Source organism: Erithacus rubecula, assembly GCF_903797595.1.
Source record: "Erithacus rubecula genome assembly, chromosome: 17".
Lineage (NCBI taxonomy): Eukaryota > Metazoa > Chordata > Aves > Passeriformes > Muscicapidae > Erithacus > Erithacus rubecula.
Genome location: NC_136669.1, coordinates 4,190,434 through 4,211,107, shown reverse-complemented (window position 1 = coordinate 4,211,107; position 20,674 = coordinate 4,190,434). Strand labels below are relative to the sequence as shown.

The 20,674-nt window shown below is 44.8% G+C and overlaps 1 protein-coding gene and 1 long non-coding RNA gene across 3 annotated transcripts in view; both read left to right on the top strand.

Annotated features, from left to right (window-relative positions):
* MAD1L1 (mitotic arrest deficient 1 like 1) overlaps positions 1 to 20,674 on the top strand; it is a 418,937-nt gene that overhangs the window by 287,823 nt on the left and 110,440 nt on the right. The gene's annotated exons all lie outside the window — the stretch shown is intronic.
* Positions 2,617 to 5,091, top strand: LOC306809426. Its single transcript, XR_013776225.1, has 3 exons — positions 2,617 to 2,864; positions 4,127 to 4,253; positions 4,867 to 5,091. It is a non-coding gene; the product is annotated as an uncharacterized lncRNA (long non-coding RNA).

Here is a 20,674-nt window from a genome sequence, read left to right as displayed (position 1 = left end):
AACCTATGGAATATATTCTCCTCTCACTTCCCACAGTGAACTATTTAAATTACATAGGGGCATGGTGAGGTACAATAGGAACTGAGAGCAGCACACCATGCCCAGCCAGACCACAAGCTGGGTTTGCAGGAACTTATTCCAACTTATTTTCTGTGTCTCCTAGCAAGGTGCCAGCACACGTGTTGCATCCCAGCTCTGGCAGGAGTTGTTCTCAGAAGTGTTGCAGCAACTAATGAGGAACATTGGCTTCATGGAAGCTCACACCTTTTCTTTTCCCAGCATGATCACCTGTAGAATGTGTATTATGTCACCATTATGAGACTGGCAGCTTTATATAGTGTCCTATCTTGTATAAAAAGTCAAAGTTGCTGTGTCTTGCTCTTTGAATTCAGTGGCCCGTAGCAGGGGGGTTGGAACTAGATGATCTTTAAGGTTCCTTCCAACCCAAACCATTCTGGGACTGTATGAATAATTTTCTTGTATCTTTCTTGACAGCAGCTCCTGGTTCTTTGGGGGCAATGAGGGAGTGAAGTTTGTTCTGAGGCCACATTGGGAAGCTGGGATGGAGGGACAGCTGTCAGCATTTCACCAGTTCCTGCTCCAAGTCTGACTGAGGATTGAGTGCTCAGCAGAGCACTCATCCACACCTTTTTCATTTGCCCCTGATTTCAGCAAAGGGGACAGTAGCAAGTTGTGCTCATTACCACACCTTGCAATTCAAGAAAACTCTTAAAATAGCAACTTTCCTTGTTCTTCAGCTGCTGGCTCACCGCCCAGGGAAAATAGTGGGTTTAGAATATGAGGCAACAACTTTTCTTTTTCCAGTAATAGTGCTTTCAAACTATATGTCTGTTTAGGAACATTAATCATTGTAACTACAGGGTAAAAATCTTCTGCCTGTCTTTAATCTTACCTGTGCAATGAGATGGCAACACTGAGCTCTTGCTTCCTGTGGATGATTAAGAAGGGCCAAGCTTCCAATAGTTGACTATATCTTTTTCTCAATTTGCTTTTCTGTCAGTTTAAATTAGAGATGGTCTTAGCCATTCTGGTGCAAACTCTCCTTGTCCTGTGATCTTCTCTGCTGTTGCAAACTATGCAGGGCTGGTCTGGGTTAGCCCTGCTTTGGAAAACCTGCAGTAAAGGTTTGTCAGAAGGTTTTGCAGTAAAAAAAAAAAAAAAACAAACTTGTCTAAGGCAGCCATGGGCACAGCATGCAGTCAAGAGATGTTGCATTGCCTAAGGGTCTGCCCTGCAGGAGAAATACAGGGCTGCTTGTAGGTCTTGATTTCTTGTGGCACTTTTATGAGATTAAGAGTAGATCTTGACAAATATTGATGTATTTGCAGTGTAATTACAAAGCTTGGTTGGTATTTATATGTCCTTTCCTGCCTGTGCTAGCATTGGTAGATGGTGTTAAAGAGGTGCTGCATGATTAGTAGCATTAAGTGATACTTCAAAGCATTTTCCAGACAATAACTAACTAATCCAGTTTGTGCCTGTGAGGGGGAAGAGATCCCAAGGTATTACTTGTAGCATTTCATGTTTGTAAATCCCTACAGAATCTCCAAGAGGCAAAAGAAATTCCACACACGTGATAAATGAATGCTATAAAATGGTACAAGATGACAGCCAAGCTCCCCACATGGCTTGGATGGCTCTTGCATGGTGTGCTCCTGTCAGGCTGATGTTCTCATCAAGGACTGTGGGCTGCAGGGCTGGAGGCTCCTGCTGCTCCTGGGCTGTTCTTTGGCCAGAGCCCTCACTGCATCCCCTGGGGCACTGAGAGCACCTGGCCCTGCCTTCACAGGCAGGGTTGCATGGATGGCTGGGCAAACACAAACATGCTGCTGCATGAACATTCCCACAGGCTGGACACCCTGAGGTGAGATCCTCAGACATGGGTGTGTTTGTGTTGTTCCTTGGTGCAGCTGGGGATGTGCCCAAATTCCTACTGAAGGGACAGTAGGGCTGAGCAGCATGTGTTGTCTTTGTTAAAATCTGACTGTTCCTTATGTCCGTTTTTGCAGAATCTGCTTCTTTATCCCTTCCCTTTGAAAGCTGCTATGGGTGAGAGTTTCTGAGGTGTCAGCCCTTATGGTAGGATGGCTGCTCTGTATCTCACCATCTTCTGATAGACCTTCCTTTGGCTTTCCTTTACTGCTGGCTCCAACCTGCAGGTGCTGTAGAGAAACACCAGAAGCACTCTGTCCCTCTCCCATCTCCTCTGCAAAAGCTTTTAGCTGGCAGAAAGCTTGGGATAAAACCCCAGGTGTGAGTGACAGCGGCCAAGCAGTGCAACAAGTGAGAGGCTGGGAAGTAAACCCACTGATTAAAGAAAATGGATTTCAGAGAAGTGGAGAGGAAGGCAGAGTGAGCACGTAGAGGAGGAGGAGAACTGAAAGCCCATAGCAGGAGCTGGGCAGAACAGCCAGGCTGAATAAACAACCAGCCAGCACGTTCCACCAGGATGGCTGATTTGTTCCTCTCTTTTAGCTGAGACCTGCAATTTGAAAATAAACTTTCCTTTTGTTTTTTAAACACTTCAGTGCCTAGGAGAGCATCAAGCAGGTTTCAAATGAGAAGGAGCCTATGGTGGTTGTGTTGTCACTGCTCTGCTGCTCTGGTCCTGGGGAGGAGGATGCTCTTTGGGGATCCAGCCCAGCCAGGCTCGTTGCTATGGCAAAGTCTCTGCTGATGCCTGCTCTCTGCCTCTAATTGCTATTCTGCAGCTGTTTCCAGGGGTTGTCTGGAGGAACTCGCACAAGTTATGGACGTGAAAATCCCTCCCTGTCTGTTGGCCTTTGCTGGAACCGAGCTTGGACAAGAGAGATGCATTAGCTTCCAAACTCACAAGTAATTAGGTTGGTTTGAGTGTACTTCGCTGAAAGTTAAGGCTTTGGGGCTGGGAAAGGAGAGTGGAGGGGAGGAAGTGGCAACTTTAAAATCAATATTGCAAATGCAATGCAAAAGAGTGTAATTAGCATGTTTTGCAGGGCCTATTAATTCCTCTGAAATGCTGTTTATTAGGCAGAAGAACTTTGGGAGCCCATCAGTGGATTAAACAGGTTCTGTAATGAAATGTAAATGGTGTAATTGGGCTTGTTCTGAAAGTATTTATTCTTCACCTGTGACCCGCTTGATTGCGGTTTGACAACACGAAGGAGTGTGCATCTCCTGGTTAATGACAGCTAATTCCCTGGAGCTAATGGAGTGGGACGCCCGGCGGGTCACGCCTGGAGCTCCCCCGTGATTGGCACCAATCCGAGCACAATGTAACTTTAATTACAGTCATTCCGAATCTAAAGCAAGCGTTTAAGCTGCTGGAGAGAGCCTCTTAATTTTGCAAATAGGTGCGGTATAGTGGGCTGACCTTTTATTAGGTAAATGTTGGGATGGGTGGGAGTGCTGTCCTCCAAGTTAAAGGTAACAGGTTGGCTCCCATTAGCTCCGTGAAAATCCAAGTTGCAGGTGTAGTAAATGATAAAATACTCGTGTTAATCATAAAAGTATTGGGGTTTTAAACCAGAATACTAAGGTCTGAAGTGAAACGTGGACACTAGATAGAGGAAAATATATTATTAAATCATTCTGTTTTAAATCCCCCTGTTATGAATATTGTGTTTTCTAAATAAGTTGTATCTACCAACAGTTTGCAAATCCGACTTTCCAATAGTTGGATAGATTTTGCAAAATCTGACTTCCTGCCTTTGTTTGATCAATGCTGCCTATTTACAAAGACCAAACTTCCTGATTTTTGCCAGTTTTTATCTACCAAGACCAGATGGTTATCTATGAGACTGACCATCACCCAGGGACTTTATGGATGTTTATTCGACCACCACTGCTTACCTGGCAAAATTATGACAGAAAAAGACCCCAAAAATGTATTGATAACAACCAGAGACCATACTATAAGAAGAGGCTGCAAACCAAGGTTCAGTGGAACATGGAGTGGGCAGTGACCCCTCACATTCCCCAGCACTGCTTGCTCTGTCTGTGTAAAATAAAACAATCTGAATTTTGCTGAATATCAAGACTTTTTTGTTTCTCATTTGTAACACAGGTAACACTGTTGGTTCCTATTTGCTCCATGAAAATCACAGGGATGTGTTCTCCCTCCCAGGTTAACCACACGGATTTCCTTCAACAAGCAACATTGTGGAGCAGGGGGAAATGTGGTGCTCTGTGTTATTTAAATGCAGTCTTTCCATCAGGGCATGAAAATCTTCTGCTGCTCTTCTGCCTTCTGTGTGCCTTTTTGTCAGTGTAAAACAACTGGGATTTCTGTTGTTTTCCCTTTTTACAAACACTCTACCCATACATGCAGTGCTAAATATCTCCAGGCACACAGGAAAGGTCATGCAGCTCTCTTGGAGAGCTAAACACTCAGTTTTGCCTGGAATTATGGTGTCCTCAGTTAAGTGCTACCATTGGTGCTGGTCCTGCTCACTTGAGAGGTTGAGAGGTGCATGCCCAGCCCCAGCTTCCCTTCTCTCATGCTGGAGAAGCTTTTCAAAGAGAGACTGGGAGCAGAGGGTGCTGTGCTGGTCAAGAGGACCAGGGGGACTAACAATCCCCAGCTCTTCCCAAATCCATTAAGGCCTGCAGCCTCCAGCCTTGCCTTCTGTTAGCTCAGTCTCTCTCTTAAGAAATGGACTTGTTAGAATTGAAATGAACCCAGGCAGGGAAGCTTTTATCCAGGAAATGTCCAGGTCTGTGTTGCAAGGATTTGGAGTCTGTCCCCAGGGGAGTGCTGTAGGCTGTTGTATTTAATGTTTGGAGCAGAAGCAATACAATTTCTGCAAGCAATGCTTTTCTTTTCTATTTCATTATTCTTCCTCCTCTGCCTCTTTCCATCTGCAGGGTGAGAGGTGGCAGTGGCAGCATGGTCACAGATCTCTGTACATCATTGATCTTGGATTTGTCCCCAGAGTCAGGGCAGGGTGGGAGGCAGCTGTACACAGAGTGAAGGACAGCACAGCCAGTAGATATTTGGCAGCCTGAACAAATGAAGGAATGAGCATCACTGGGCAGGGGACTGGCAGTGATGGGGTGTTGATGCTCCTGTGGAGCAGCAGCCAGTGTGAGGCAGCTGCCTGAAACCAGCCCAGCAGTGATGAGAGCAGTGGCAAAGAGCATCCAGGCACATGCTCCTTCCCAGCAGATGGCTTTCCATGCACCATTCCTAATGCCAGCAGAAGTTACACCTTCTCTGGATGAGCTCATGGTCCTGCTTGTGTACAACAAAATCTCTTTGTGGTGGATTGTGCTTTATGGAGAGTCAGTGCACTGGCACACACCCAGAGCAGACTCTGGCTCCAGTGAGGCTGCAGTGAGCAGGTTCTCTTGGTGTCAGAGTGTCCCATTCCCTCCAGCTTCTCATCTGGAAGATGCAGCTGTGATGGGAATCTTGCTGGGAAGTGATATATGGGAGGACCAGGTTAACATTGCAAAAAAAGGAGTAATAATTCTGATCACTGTCAAGTCAAAAACCTTCAGGCTTACCTACCTGTATTCCCTTGCCTTTGGTAACCTTCCACATCACATCCTAATTATGTGCTCTTGCTCCTTCCTTAAATCTTTATACACTCGTTGTTGATCTACAGATTGAAGACAGTCACCCCATATTAAATAAAGATACTCAGGAATTTCTTCTGAAGGACTTTTCACCACATAAATCTAAAAGTCTTGAGAGCTTCAAACTAAGGCCCTCTTTTCATGGAGTCTAAAAGCATGGGTTGCTCTCTGGGGAAGTCTGTGCCAGGTCAATAGTTTTTGGGCTGGTCTTCCCTGATATTTTATCTTTGAGATAATGGGAGAGAGAGATAGATAACATGGCTTCACAGAAGCAGGATAAAAGCCTGCAAATGATTGTATCAAACAGTCCAACATGAAATACAGCAGCAGGATGGGCTTTTCATGGGGAGCTTTGGATCCAGAGGACAATTGGACATTGTTAATATGGCCAAGTGCCTCAAGGAGAGTCTGGAAGAGGCTTCAGGCTCTTTATCCTTCCCATCTCTCCACCTATTTGTTCTCTTTGGAGTCCATACAGCCACTTGTTCCTTTTTTCCCTTCATTTCCCCATTTTCCATCCAAATAAAGGAGCCATCCCATTGCATGTGTTCCATGCATATAGAAAGTTATATAAAAAAAGCTGTATAAAATAGCTTTGTGAGAATGAATAGTGAGGAGCAATTGAGTACTTTATCTCTTAAGCCCATTCTTGTCCATTCAGCCCCATTCATCTTCTTTTAGGGTTTTTCTCTTTATCAGCCTGAAGGCTTTTCAAGGAATGGACTCCGTCATGTTGCCACAAAGACCTGTTGTGTTTTGGGCACTAAATAAATAATAAATATTGGGTACTAAATAAATAATAAAAACTGCCTGTAGTGAAAAGCCATCCTCCAGATTAATGGTGCTGCTGTAAACAAACCAGGCTTTGAGCTGGGGAGAGCTGCAGGTTCTTTGGGTGGTCTGAGCACGGGATGAGTGGCAGCTCCTGGTCATTAATACAGGACTTTGATCTCTGGGATGAGAGGCTATTCCCCCATGGCCCTTTGGCATGAGGAACTGGTGATAGACTGGCAGCAGTAAAACATGGCCATTTGAGAGGCTCCTGCAGCATTTTAGAGAGATGAGATCTCCAGAAGGGGCTGTTAGAGAGGAAGGAATGATGAAGCGGCCAGTAATGTGACCGCTGTGACTCATTAATATATCAAAATTTATGTCCAGAGTGCCCTCACAACTGCTCCAAACCGACTCTTAGGAGCTGGTTTCTCTCTTCTCCCTGTGCTGCTATTGCCTAAAGGTCTCAGTGGGAGATGTGCTGACTCTTTTAACAGCCTCCTGTATTTAGTCTGGATCCAGGAGTTGTTGACACACTGGGGCCTTGGCTGTGCCACCAGCACAGACTTCAAGTTTGTTCTGCACCTGGGACAGTCTCTGTCTTTTCAGCTGCCTTTCCAAGTGCCACAACAGCCAGTTACAAACTGTGGTGACACTGGGAGCCTCCTGCCTCACTGGGGCTGGGCTTTGGGTGTCTTCTCAGGTTGTCTTTGTGAAATTAGCAGAGCAGCAAGACAATTGCTGGGAGGTGATGATGGGAGAGCTCATTATTGAATTTCAACCCCTGTACTAATAAATCACAGCCTCAATTGGTGGGAAAAGTTGTCTTTTGCCAGTGGGCAGAAGACCACTAGACAGCATTCATTGCCAGAATACAAGTCAATTGAGACCTGACTTTTTCACCCAGAGGTCCTCAGGCCAGACTTTGTCACCCAGAGTTCTGGCAAGAAGTGACAGAAAATCATTGACACTGAGCAGTAGTTCTTCTCAACAGGAAGGGTTTTGTCTCTTTATCTAGTTCCTATTAAAGAGCAGATCCATGAACAACACAGAAACCATCCCAGCTTTGTGTCCTGCTGCCAGCAGCCCAGGATTCACCATGCTAATCTTTGTTCTGAGGAGGAGAGGACTTGAGTCTTCCCTGGCTAGGGGACACTGGGGCATGTCACCCCTCATGGTATGGCTGAGCCCAGCTCTCCTGTCTCACCACGCTTCTCCTGGGATGGCTCATTTCATTCTTGCTGCTTGCCATTAGTTCCTTCCCACCTCAGTAAATTAACTTCTAATTAAACCACTTGAGCAGATCAGGAGGAAGCAGTGTGTTGGGGCTGGTACTGTTTGTAGGGAGAGAAAACCTTGAAGAGTACCCTGGGATCTTGCCCCATTGATGAGCTGAGCAGTGTTTGAATCCCACCATTTCCTGATTATGGCCTTAGACATTGTTTTGCAGGAGAAGATGCTAAAGACAGTAGAGAAGATAAAGGGCAGGAATTATGTTTTCTGCATTCTTCCTCTATTGTCTGCTGATAATTTTTCCTCAATTTTCCCCTACTTTTCTTTACACCGAGATGGCCCCAACCTTTTTTCCCAAGTCTGCCTTGTTCCCACAAATCAGATTGAGATAACGGGAAGAGTGTGAGCTCCTTACAACTCCCTCAGCTTAATTGCTGACTCCCTCCTGTTTTCTCCTTTTGTGTGGCAAGGTGCATCCTCCTCTCCACTTAGCTGTCATTCATGGGGACACAATGCTGTTTAATGACCTGACACCTCTTGGTCTGTAGTTCCAGTTTTAGATCTGTTAGTGGATTTCTATCCCTGCTTGCCCCCAGATATCCACCATGGTGCTCACTGCTCTCCCACCAGCTCTCCTCCATGGCACTGTGCTCCCTCACCACTGCTGTTCAGCACTAACAGGAGCATAATGAAACCCCCATCACCACTCAATTTAAAGCAAATCAAAATGCATCTGCAGCAGCACTCTGCTTCTCAGAGAGGAGACAATCAATGATGAATGAAGTCAGCCAGTGGTTAGCATAAGTCAGAATGAGATACTTCTTGAGGAGGAATATTTCTGTGACTGTGAAGCAGGGTGGGGATGGAGAATGAATCTCGAGGCAGCAGCACAGCTGCTCCCATCTTCCTTTCCCAGCAAGTGAGTCACAGAAAGATGATGTTTTTTGGAGATCCTACTGGTAGCAAAGCAGTTTTGCCCTGGAGTGTTGGTGCTTACAGTGATGCTCAGAGGGCAGCAAGAAGCACAGCAGGGCTGAGCAGTTGGACAGGAGTCTTGCAAAGGGCTGGAAAGGAGAAGAGGGTTTGGTGTGCCTGGGTTTGGAGTATTTCACATAGGAGCTGTGCTCAGAACCAAAAAAGCTTCATTGAGGGAACAGAGAAGCAGCTCCTGTTCAGAGCAGGATTTGAGAAGAGGGATTGTATGGATGCAGAGCAGAGCACCAGCCCTGTGAGTCCTCCCACAGAGAAGATGTGAAGCAAAAGGAGGAAGGGAAAGGAGAAAGCACTCTCTGAGGCAGTTTGGCAAAGAAGACAGTGAAGAGAAGAAAACTTGTGTGAGAGAAGTAGGAGGAGAGGGGAGAAGTAGTCCAAGAGTTCCCATTGGCATTGGGGGAAGAGATGAGTGTATAGGTCGTTTGCCAGGCAGGCAGGAGAGAGCATAGCAGCCTTGAAAGAGAGAAAAGCTGCTAAAGGCCCTTCAGAGATGACAGGGACCAACTTAGCAAGCATCCTGTCATGAAAAAGCAGAGTGCTTCCTTTGGGTGTTCAGCAGAATCTCCTGGCATCTCAGTCTTTGCTTCCCTCGATTTCTGTCTCCTTTGAGGTGGGGTCAGTGTTTTTCAACATGTGCAAATTCAGCCTGAAATCAGCTTCCAGCATCACCTCCTGCATCAACCTCCACCAGGACAAGAGGAGGCAGGAAAGGTGACATGGAGATGGGATGGACAGCATAAAGCACATAATACATGGGCCTCTATTTTATCAAGACATTATCTTTACCTGTTTTCTCCAAAAATAGGGGAAATCCTTGGTGGGCAGTCTCTATTTCTTCTGCCTCACCTCAAGATCTAAAACCAGTGAGAGGCTGGAGAATTTCCTTCTAATTAACTTAACAAAGGCTAGGTTAATAAGCATCTTGATCATAGTCTGGATTTCTATATGGGAAGGAGATTGTGGCTAGTGAAGAGCTCTTTAATCTATCGGACAAAAACATAACAAGATCAAATGCTGGAAGTAGAAACCAGAAAAGATTAGAAATAAGGAAATGCTTTTGTTACAACAGGGGTAATTAGCCATTGGAACTATTTATCTCAGTACGTAGGGGATTTGCCATCACTTTGAAGTGTCTAAATGAAGATGGGATATTCTTGTACAAGAAATGTTCTAAGTCAGCTGGTAATTACCAGCCTGATGCAGGAACTGCTTTGCTTAATTCACCAGCTTATGCCTTTCATCAGTTTTTAGATTGGCTGATTCTTAAGTTTCTTTTGAGTTCCACAATTTGGGAACCTATGAGAAATCAGGGATAGTGCTGATGAGCAGAGCACCTGAGAGCACAGATACTGGCACTGTGAAGTAGCAGAATAGTGCAAAAGGCTCTTCTTTTGAATCAGAAAAGAGAAATCTGTGGCAACATTTACTAACAACTTGGTAATTCTGCTGGACAGAAAATGTGTTCCTGTGTTTCTGTAGGGATCAGGCTGCAAACCCACCTCAGGCTGGTTTTTCCAGAGGCAGCTGGAGATGTTGTCACCTCATCAGACTCATCATGCCATGTGGGTTCTGTCACAGGACTGACAGTGCAGTGGCTTTCTTTGTCCCAGCTCATAGCATGCATCTTTCAAGCAATTCCCAAACATAATTTATCCATTCCCTGGCATACCTTTCTGGCTTCTCGTTATCCTTGCTCAATTTATGGGTAAGGACAGTTGGGGTGGGATGCAGGTTTCATTCAGACAATTAGGGAAAGGAGCTGTCAGAGCTGAGTTTAATACTCAGGGCTCCAGAGCCACCATCTCATTTTAAAATTACTAATGAAGTGCTAGGAAACGTATGTGTGCTGTTGGCCTGAATTTGATCTTCATTTCTTAAATAAGAATAATAAAAGAGGGAAGGGGCTGGAGGAATGCTGCAGTGCAGAGTGGGCTCCTTTGGGAGCTGGGTAGGGAGTGCCAAAGGCTTCAGTGCCTGTTTGTGTCTCTGGCAGCCTGACCCTGCCGTGAGGATAATCAAGTTTAAAATTAAATCAAATTTCAAATGTTAAACCAGCCAATTAAAAACGCAATCACATCAAAACATGCATTTTAAAAAAGTTTTTGTTTACTCTGTCATAATTAATTTATTTAGCAAGAAAACTTTAGTTGGTACAAAATACTTGTTAAATTGGTCATGAGCACTGAGGGAGCAAATATACAGTGACACAGAGACATAGCAGGACAACAGTTACCCAAAAACTCACCTGAAAATCCCTGAAGAGCTGGCTGAATTAATTCTATGGGGAAGATCTTTTTCTACCACAAACCAACTATGATGTATCTATTTTTCTGACTGCATGACTGGAGGCATGATTGCTGTTTGTTGCCTGTCCATTAACCTTAAAAGTGTCTTTGATCAAATAAGTTACCATCCCTTGCCTTTGATTTCCCTTGATGTCTCCCTTCAGAAGACTGAATAGCTGGTGAGTTCCTTGGAAGTTATGCTTTACCTGTGTGTTTGTAGCATCAGTCCATAGCATGTGAATTATGTTCTTTTGTTTCCTGCAGCTCAGCATCCCTGAATTTCAGGATCTTTCCTCTATCTTTAGGCAGGTTGGTGTTTATTTCGCCTGTAGCCTGTTGCATAGGCTGGCATATTTTGGAAGAAATTTTTTTCTTTCTTGACATTCCTCATGAAATGTTGTTGTTTGAACCTTGGTGAACACCTTTCAGCAGTGAGAACAGGTGGATTTCAGGTGTGTCTTTCCTTTCACATTCTATCATATGAGCTGAGGGTTGCAAGGTTCCATGTATCAGGATGTTCCTGAATTCTTGCTTCCTACTTGTTTTGACCTCTTAGTTTGCCCTTGATTATTTCCTGGTGTTGAGACTCCATGCAAGGAATGACACATGCAGATTTCTAATACTAAGGCAGTGAGGAGGGAGTGACTGCTGATGGAACCTCTCAAAACTATGAATTTTACACTAGAATTTTACACAGAGGAGGATGGGCACCAGTGGATCAGCACCTGAGAGAGGAAATGCAGAGCCAGGGTCCCCCAGCCCCAGGTGGGTGACCTGCTTTGTTTTGGCTGTGGTTTATAGATCTCCTGGATGGCAGTGGCCAGGGGACAGTGACACTGTGGGCCCAGGGATGACCCAGTGATGCTGACCTGGAGAACCACTTGTTCACACTTTTTCATTCACGTGGTATCTGGTATCTGGATCCAGAGATTTTCAAGAGAGTTTGGAAAGTGCTGAGGTGAAGTCTTCAGAGATAGAGCTTGCCTTTCATCATCCAGCAGTGGTTAATTTGAGAGGAAAGGAGGAAATTTGACATTCAAAGGCTTGGATTCCTGGTGCTTTTTCCATCCCCCAGCCTTCTTTCTGTTCAGGAGTAGACAGGGGCTGGAAGCAGTCGCTGCAAGTTTGCAGTCGCCTGAACTTTTCCTAATTAATTAATCCCATCTTTATTCACACAGCACTCTCTGCCTCAGACCGTGGGTAATAAACATGGATCAAGCAAGCAGAGATGATAAATTATCTATTTAATAATTAACAAATTAGTCCTAACAGATGGAACCAAAACAAATTTGTCTGTATGTGCACACAGCACACGGCTTGCCTTCCTCTGTTTGTCACACTGGGACACGACCCAGAGATTTTGGCATTTCTCCACTGACAGTCACCCCCATGTGCCACTTGGGCTGGTCATGAGTTTATTTCTGGGTCTGCTGTGACCCTAGATGTCACATTCTCCATGTGGATGAAGGATGCAAAGCATGTTGTCATAGAGGAAGAGCATAATGGAGAAGAGAGGAGGATTCCAGCATTTTAGTGTTAGTTAAGATGCAGGAGCATCCCTGCAGAAATATCAGCTGTCCATTGTGATCTGTTATGTTGAATTAATAGAAATTATAGTCCCTGTAATTCTTTCTCTTATTATCTAGCAGAGAATAAAAAGTCAATGCACTGCTGAGTTAAATAAACATGAGGCACTACAGTCATATGAACATAGTATCCTGTGAGCTAACTGTGCATATATTATTCATCTCCAGTTATTATTCATGACCTTTCCCTCACACCGTCATGGCTCCATCACTTGTGAATTTATAACTTCATTAATAATGAGTGTCAATTAATAATGTATTTTTGTTATATTCATTGGGTGTATTTACAGCATTCATAATGCATTCAAATAACTGATCTGAGGTGTAAAAATAAAACCACTGCTCTTCCATGGGCCCTTACCTTTTTGATTTTGAAGAGTCACTATTTCTGTGGATAATCCTGCTCACATTGCTGTGTGGCCATGCTGTGTAATAACCTGCCATCTGCCACCATCACTCTTAAAAGGGTTGAATCAAAGCAGGAAACATCGTTGTTGTGTAAGATTAGAAGAAGATGATCCACAAATTCATCACTATTGAAAGCAACACTGGAATGGTGAGAGGTGGGAAAGGTTTGAAGTTCAGCTGTTTCCTTCTCCTCTCCCCCACCAGTTGCATTTGGTTGAAACTGAGGAGCCCATTGAGGTGGAAAGAGGCAGCTTGGGTTCAGGCAGGCTGCAGGAAGCTCTGTATGGTGCTGGGAGCACAGAGATTTGCAGGGGGTGTTGCTGGATGTGTACCTGGCACAAACACACCCTAGCAGGTCACACTGTTGTGCTCTATTTTAATTGAAAGACGCCTACCTCATTTCCTTCCTCATCTGCAGCACTTTAATCCTCAGGTTTTTTAGAACATGAACGTTTTTGCAAGCTCTCCTTTTTTGTTTTCTTTTTTTTTTTTTTTTTCCTCACAAAGAAAACTCTAAAATACTTTGGTTTTTCACAGATATCTCTTCCCTGTCTCTGCCAGGGAAGTGCTGGTGTGCAGATCATTAGCTGGCTTTGGACAACACAGTCTAAACATTGGAGACTCAGGGACAGATAAGGAGTTAACATAACTAATCCTCTTCCAGTTCCACTTCTTTCCTCTTTGAGTATGCTGATAATTCTTATTTTATTTTGTCAGTAGTACTTAGAGTTGCATTTCTTGGTTTTTTTTCAGTGTTCATAGCCCTATGGTAACACTCAACCAGTAAATAAAATTCACCTTTTATCTGTTTCCCATTATAGGCATAGGCTGTGTGCTTTTAAACATCTTCAGGAATACTGAGTGCAGTGAAGGTACCATCTTCAAAGCACATACTTGATATTCAGACAGGACAGGAAAAGCTGTCTCTAACCCCATGGAATTAGAACCACTTAATAGAAGAGCCAGTTGGATATCAGTAAGAATTTGTGTTATTTTCTCTTCTAACTAATAGAATTTTTAAATGAAGCTAAAGCTGATACATGTGTCTGAGTCCCTGCCCTTTGTGAGAGTTGCAGCTTCACCAAATGACAAAGGGCTGAGCAATGTGAATCCTGAGTAGCCTGTGCAAAAAACTGCAAGGAGGTGTAAAGAGGGAGGCAGGAGAAGAAAACCATGAGCAAGGGACAGCAAGTGAGCTCCTTTGTATCAGTTTTAATCAAAACCTAATGAGGAAAGCTAAAGCATGAAGCAAAGGAGGGATTTTGCTTTGTCAGCCTAGAGGAGGGAGCTGTTAATTTCTCTCTATCTTTTTGCATTCCTTTCTAGAGCACTTACTAATCCATCTTCCCCAGCCAAACACTTCTCTCTGCCTATCATCGTTCATTCTTTTGGATTTAAATTATGAGTCTCTATTAATTGAAGTATCACTTTTTGCTTCTTGTTTTTGTGTTTGCCTATTGAACCCATTTTGGGCCCCCAGAAGAAGTTTCATGCTCCACTTAAGCAGCCCAAGTTAGCTGGGAGCCTGTGCAGACACTTTTTCCTTTGGACAGCATTGTCAGAACAAGCCAACCAGTGACTGATGTGATCTGGAGCCAGCGAGGGTGTACAGTGGATAAATGTGCCTGACTCTTTGTGATAGAGCTGGTAATTACATTTCACAGTGAGTGGTATTAATAGTGAAAGGAGGCTCTGGCAATGCTGCATGAGAATTGGTAACAGGAGAGGCTGTAGGGAGAAGAGGGAGCCATTTATTAACCTGAGGAATTACAGCAAAGTGGACTTTTCCTCAGAATGCAGAGGAACTTTCCTAGCACGAGGCCTTTGAGATAACTCAGGGCTGTGGGTGACACTGATGATACTGAAACATCTTTTCTTTCTTTTTACCTCACCTCAGACTCTTGAGACTTCCATCTCCCTGCTCTTGCTCAATTACTATGTCACTTGGACTTCCACTGCATAGAGATGCTGCTTGGCTAGGAATTTATAGGTCTTGAGGTCTGAATTGAAAAGTTTTAGAAGATTTTTGAACTCATAGAAGAAAAGGTGATGAACTCTGAAGAGTCATCTGTTAGGTCAGATGATTATGAGGCTTATGGGACAAATGTCCTGCAAAAGAGGATTCTCCATCAACATGGTCTTGGGGAAGGATCTCTGCCTAGGAGGGAGAAATGCCCATGCTGGGAGACTTCCCAAGAAGCAATAGGATCTGTTGTACCTCAGTATTCCCTGGGCAATTTTACAATTACATTTTCCACATAAAATGTCTTTGAGGGACAAAAATAGTCTCTCCCAAGCTCTATCAATTTATGAAATGTCTTTTCCTATGGATCCTCCTGCTTACTCCTCACACTCCAGCCACTCTCCTGATTCTCCTGAGTTTTACCAGCAGCTGCCACATGCCCAGTGCTGGTGCAGGCTGTTTCCCTTCCATCCCCAGCCATGTGAGAGGGATGGTGCCAGCCCAGCCTGTCCCTCAGTGCCCAGCAGGGATCTGGTGCCTTCCAGCCAAGGTGCACGAGGCTCTGCCTGCTGGGCTCTGCCTCTCTCTCCTGGGGTTCTTAAAAGGAAAAACTTGCCAGCTCTGGGAAGGAGGACAGCACAACGATGGAAACAAGCCTGAGCTGGAGAGAATTGCCAGGATTTTAAGGTATTTGAAGTGCTCCAGAACCAGAATGATGTAACGGTGTGATTACTTCTTAATGCAACACGCAGAAGGTTTTTTATTAGATTTCCCCCTGCCCCATTCATTCCTTCTAAGTGCTGTGGAAACAGGCAGCTTGAAATAAACACCTGGGGCTGTTATACTATATCACTCAGTTTAATTAACTTTTAAATCATATGATGTCACCTGGATATCTTTTGAAATTCTACAAGCCCATGAGACAGCAATAGCTGCAGTTCTATTCCATTCCCACCTTTGGTAAAATCACCTTCTGGAGGCTGCAGGGTTCCCCTCTGCCCTTTCCTTCCTTACAGATGTTCTCTCCTTCAAAGAGCATAGGCTGGAGCCAAATGACTCGTATCTTAAGGGCTTGAAAGTATGTGCTGTTAAGTTATTGTTGGGTGGTGTCTTCATGAGTTTGGGTCAGTGAAGCAGCTCTCTGGTGTCCAGGATAACTTCACACTGATGGTTTCACAGGCTCTGTATCCACACAGCAGTTCATGCTCTTGGCCCTGTGATGGTCTTACCCAGCAAGTGACAGACAGGGGAATGCATTAGGGAGAGACAGAATGTGTCCCGTGGTGCTTAAAGCTGCTTGGCAGAGAAAATCTTATATTTGCTCTTTTTTGATATAAATTGCCTTTGCACTGGTGATTCTCCTACCCTAAGAAGGTGCCAGCTGTGCATTTTCCCAGTGTCAGACCCATCAAATGCTTATGATTCCATCCATCCATCCATCCATCCATCCATCCATCCATCCATCCATCCATCCATCCATCCATCATTTTGTAGGCATTTAGAGCAGAATGACAGGGGTAAGAGCTAAAACAAAGGATTGCCTGGTCCCTTTGTCTCACAGCCAGGCTGTTTGCACTGAGCTTAGTCCATCCTGTGCACAGCAAGCTGAATCTCAGAGAAGTCATAAATTAACTGTTAGGACTAATCCTTTAGGATGTTCATTATTCCAGGAGAAAAAGCCCAAACCAAATAATGAAGTTTTTAGTACCGATAGAGAAGAAGAACACAGAATGATTAGGAAGCAAAAGGATGAAGATGCTGAGGTTTTCTGAGCACTTCCAAGTTCAAATTACCTGAAAAGCTCTGAGTCCACATTTAAGGAAATGATTGAGATATACCTTTGAGATGTATAAGCAGGAAAGCCAAGAGATAAAACAGATGAGGTGAGAAGTAAACCTGGCAATTCAGAAATTATGATGGCTGAGTGTGAGAAAGGGGGAAATGAAAGAAGACCAAGGACTGGCCCCAGCATAGAGGTGACCAGGAGGGTTTGTGGAGCAAGAAACAGAGAGGTCAGCATTGAGTTAAAGTGTGCATGGACATAATAAATGGGAGGAGAGAATGAGAAGTTTTAAGGGTTAATAGACCATATATGAGTGTGAAAAGACTTGCTGGTGAGAAATGGAAGGGTTGGAAAAGGCCACTGGAAAGGTCTCTCTCTCTCTCAGGTGACCCCTGAGGTGGAGGTGGAATTGATTGGCCATGCAACAATGTCACTGCATCCGCTTCATCTTTATTTAAAGTTGCTCCTTTTGTGTGTGAGCTCTCTGCTCAGCCTCAGCAGTGTGAGTGAGCTGGGCTGCTGTCAGCTCTGAACCTTCCTGCTGTGCTCTGCCCCTCCTTGGATGGCACGTCCCCGATATTTCCCTCCAGCTCATCTGATTTGCAGAAGCCAAGTGATTCTTAAGCTTTTTTGCCTTTGGTTTTTATGGGGTTTTTTTTCCCTTCCTTTTTCTTCCTGTGCTCTGCTCAGAATGCATTAAACATGGGAAGGCTACATAAATGCAAGTCAAACCAAAGATTCCTGAGACCACTGGTGTGTAGTGCCAGCCTCATCCTTGCAGGAGTATGTGGGATGGTCATTAGAAGGCCCTTCCTTGGCAGCTCAAGTGAGGATGAATTTGCAGGATACCATTAAGCTGCCAGGATTTCTGTCTGCCAGTCAATGTGCAAGTTAAAAAGCTCCACCATTTCCATAAAATAGGGAAGGAGGTGGGTTGGGGCACGGCAAACACTTGGAGTGAGCTGTGCTTCAGATGCACCAGCAGCTCTGAGCAAAGGAGGAGCTGCTAACTTCAAATGCTGTGTTTTGATCTCTTTCCTCTGCAGCCTTTCTGACCAAGTTTTCCATTTTTTTCCTGTCTGTCTGTGAAATGGGAGTGAGCTGAAGTGGCCGTTTCATATTCTGCGTGGCTGAGAGTCTCCTGACATTGGGGCTTTGTCTCCTCCTGGGGAAGGTCAAACGTGGTGCTGGGGGAGCAGCCAGCAGGAGCTCCCAGGAAATAATCAATAGAGGGAAGCAAGCAGGGCTGAGAGATAGCATCTAACCCATGTTTAATAAGAAGGGGAGAGAGAGGTGCAGAGCCAGGAAGCGGGGGAATGCATTAGGAGAGCCAAGACCCGGTGAGAAACTGCATGATAATGAGGCACAGGTGATAGCACAATGATAAGTCAGCAGAGCTGGCCGGGGTGGTAATGTCCAGCTTTTCAATTCCAGGCAGGTACTGCTGCGTTTGCAGGAGCTGTGGCTCCTCAGGAGCAGCAGGCATGCGCCTGTCAGTGAGAACTGGGCAGGAGGGAGCTGGGAACCAACCTGCTCCAGAGATCAGGGTGCAGGGAGGAGCAGGATGCTCACAGGACCCTGAGCAAGAGGCAGGCAGGGAGGGAGGGAAGGGAGATGTGCTGCTGTGGTCCTGTCAGGCTGAGGGGCCCATGGAGCAGAGCTGTTGCCCCTGGCACAGTGTTCTGCTGCATTATGATGGTGCACAGGGAGCTCAGAGGTCCTGATGCAGCTGACCTTCCTTTTGAAGGACACGGCTGATGGTGTCACAAGGGCTCTGCAGGCTGGTTATGAATGGGCCTGTGATAGACCTGTGCACACAGCCAAAAATTAATAACCTCCAAGAAAGCTGAGTGGGATAAGTGCACCTACTGTAAGGCCACTGGAGCAAGGAAGGGACAGTATACACCAACAGAAGCTGGTATATTTTTATTTCACGTTCAGGAGTGCACAGCCCCTGAAGCCAAATCTGCTGATAAAGGCTGTAATCTGCTGATAAAAGCCTAGTTTAATTCCAGGTTTCCTGTAAGTACCAATGGCACAAAATGCTGTTTCACCAGGAGCTGTGTCTCTGCCCTTAACTGGTTCCAGCAGGAAGCCATGGGAATGGCAGGGAATGAATCCATTCCGTGTTTGCCAGTTGTATGAACTCCACACAGTGCAGGTGGAGCTGTGGGTGTGGCTGTGTTTATCCACATGCCAGAGTCACACCCATCCCAGGGTAAATACATTGAAACACCTGGTTTTGCCAGAGATAGCTGGAACACGCCTGAGAATCCAGAGGGGTTGAGTGTTGTGTCTGTTGAAAAATACAGTGTCTCTACCTGAGGATTTTCCCCATAGTCTCATGTTAATACCCTGGCTGCTTCAGCCATGGCATGAAGATAACACTTTAAAAAGAAAAATTACCCTTCTTAACATATTTTGCCTCATCCCTGCCTCCAGCTTTGGCCCCCAAAATAATTTTGACTGTGTAAGTCTCAAAATAGACAATCCTACTGTTTTAGGCTGACTTTAAATCTTCCCTTTAGTGTCAAGTGGTCAGGAAACAGATACTCATCCAGTTGGGAAAAGATGCATTGCTTTCCAGAGGCCACAGAACTTGCATCTAGCCTAGAAAGTCCTCAACTTAATGCACTGCAGTTTAGTGACATGTTTATCCACACAAACTCTACTTGCTCATGGTCTCTAAAGGGCTCTGGACTTAAGTTAGGAAGGGGAACTTGACATGGCAAGCATATATATATATATATTCTATATTTCTATGTATATATGGATGTGGAATAAAAATTGTCCAATGTTAATAGCATTTGTAAGCAGCTCAGGTTCTGGAATATGCAGTCTCTTACTGATTTTTCACACTCTGAAGAGGAGGGAGCCTGGCTCAAGGTGGACTTGCTGTGCAAACAGATTGCATCAGGCAATGCTGCCATGGGTCACCAGCCCTTTCCTTCCCCACCCAGTAAATCCTCCCAGTACAGAGCTGAGACATTGCCAGGCAAGGGGGCAGGCAAGGCTGGCATGAGCCCCATTTTTTGGTATTTCATTATCACAGTTAGCATAGCTACATATGTGAGTTCACGAACAAGCAGAATGTCCCATTTCTTAGTCCAAGGTTTTCTGTCTCTTGGTGCTGGAAGGCAGCATCTCTCAAACTGTCTTTTTTTTTTTTTCAGAACAAGCTGTTTAATATTAACGCTGATTACCCAATTGCTCATTTCAGGGAGAGCAGTGGCAACTTTCAGATCTTTGGGGACTTAATTTTCTTCTGGATTTATGGGCAGCCACCCAGATAGATCTTCCAGCATGGTTTCTTTTCTCCATCATCTGGTTTTTTGGGTTTTTTTTTTTCAGACAACACTCATAAGATATTCAAGTATAAGCTAGTTCACACAAATCCTTGGCTTTCCCCATGTTTTCTGTTTCCTTCTTAAGTATAACAGTGTGTTTATGATATTTTTAACATTTTTGCAGAAGATCAAGCCAGTCAGGATACAGCTACAATACCCTGGAAAGACAGATGTGTTTGACATACTTGACTGTGAACTGTCAGCATCTAGGGGGTGATAGTGGATAAGGTAAGGAAGAGTTGCCTGAAGAACATTTAGAAAGAGAAAATGAGAGAAAGCTCAGTTCTTCCAAGGCATTGCCTGAGGAGGATCTACTGCAAATTACCAGCACCCAGCATTATACCAGTTCTGAACCATAAGTTGCTTTTGTTTAAGTTTGAACCTACATATGGAGGTCACTGTGCTGAAGTCCCTGCACCCTTTAGTGCAGGCATTCCCCTGGTACTGTGAGCTCTGTGCAGAAATTGAGTCTGCATTCACAGCAAGTGTTGTGGTGTCTCATTAAACTGTCAGTGCTTGCAGAAAGTGCTAAACCCTGATGGGTTTTCCACAAGCATCTGCCTGGGAAGAGGGAGAGGTGTCACAAAGTGACATGTCAACAGAGGCCATGTAGTTTGTGCTCCTCACACTGCACATCATTTCTTACCCTTACATACTCTCCTCCTGCAGGATGAGAAACATATGAATCAGTCCTGCTGCCTGCTCTGTGTCCTATAAATTAGAGA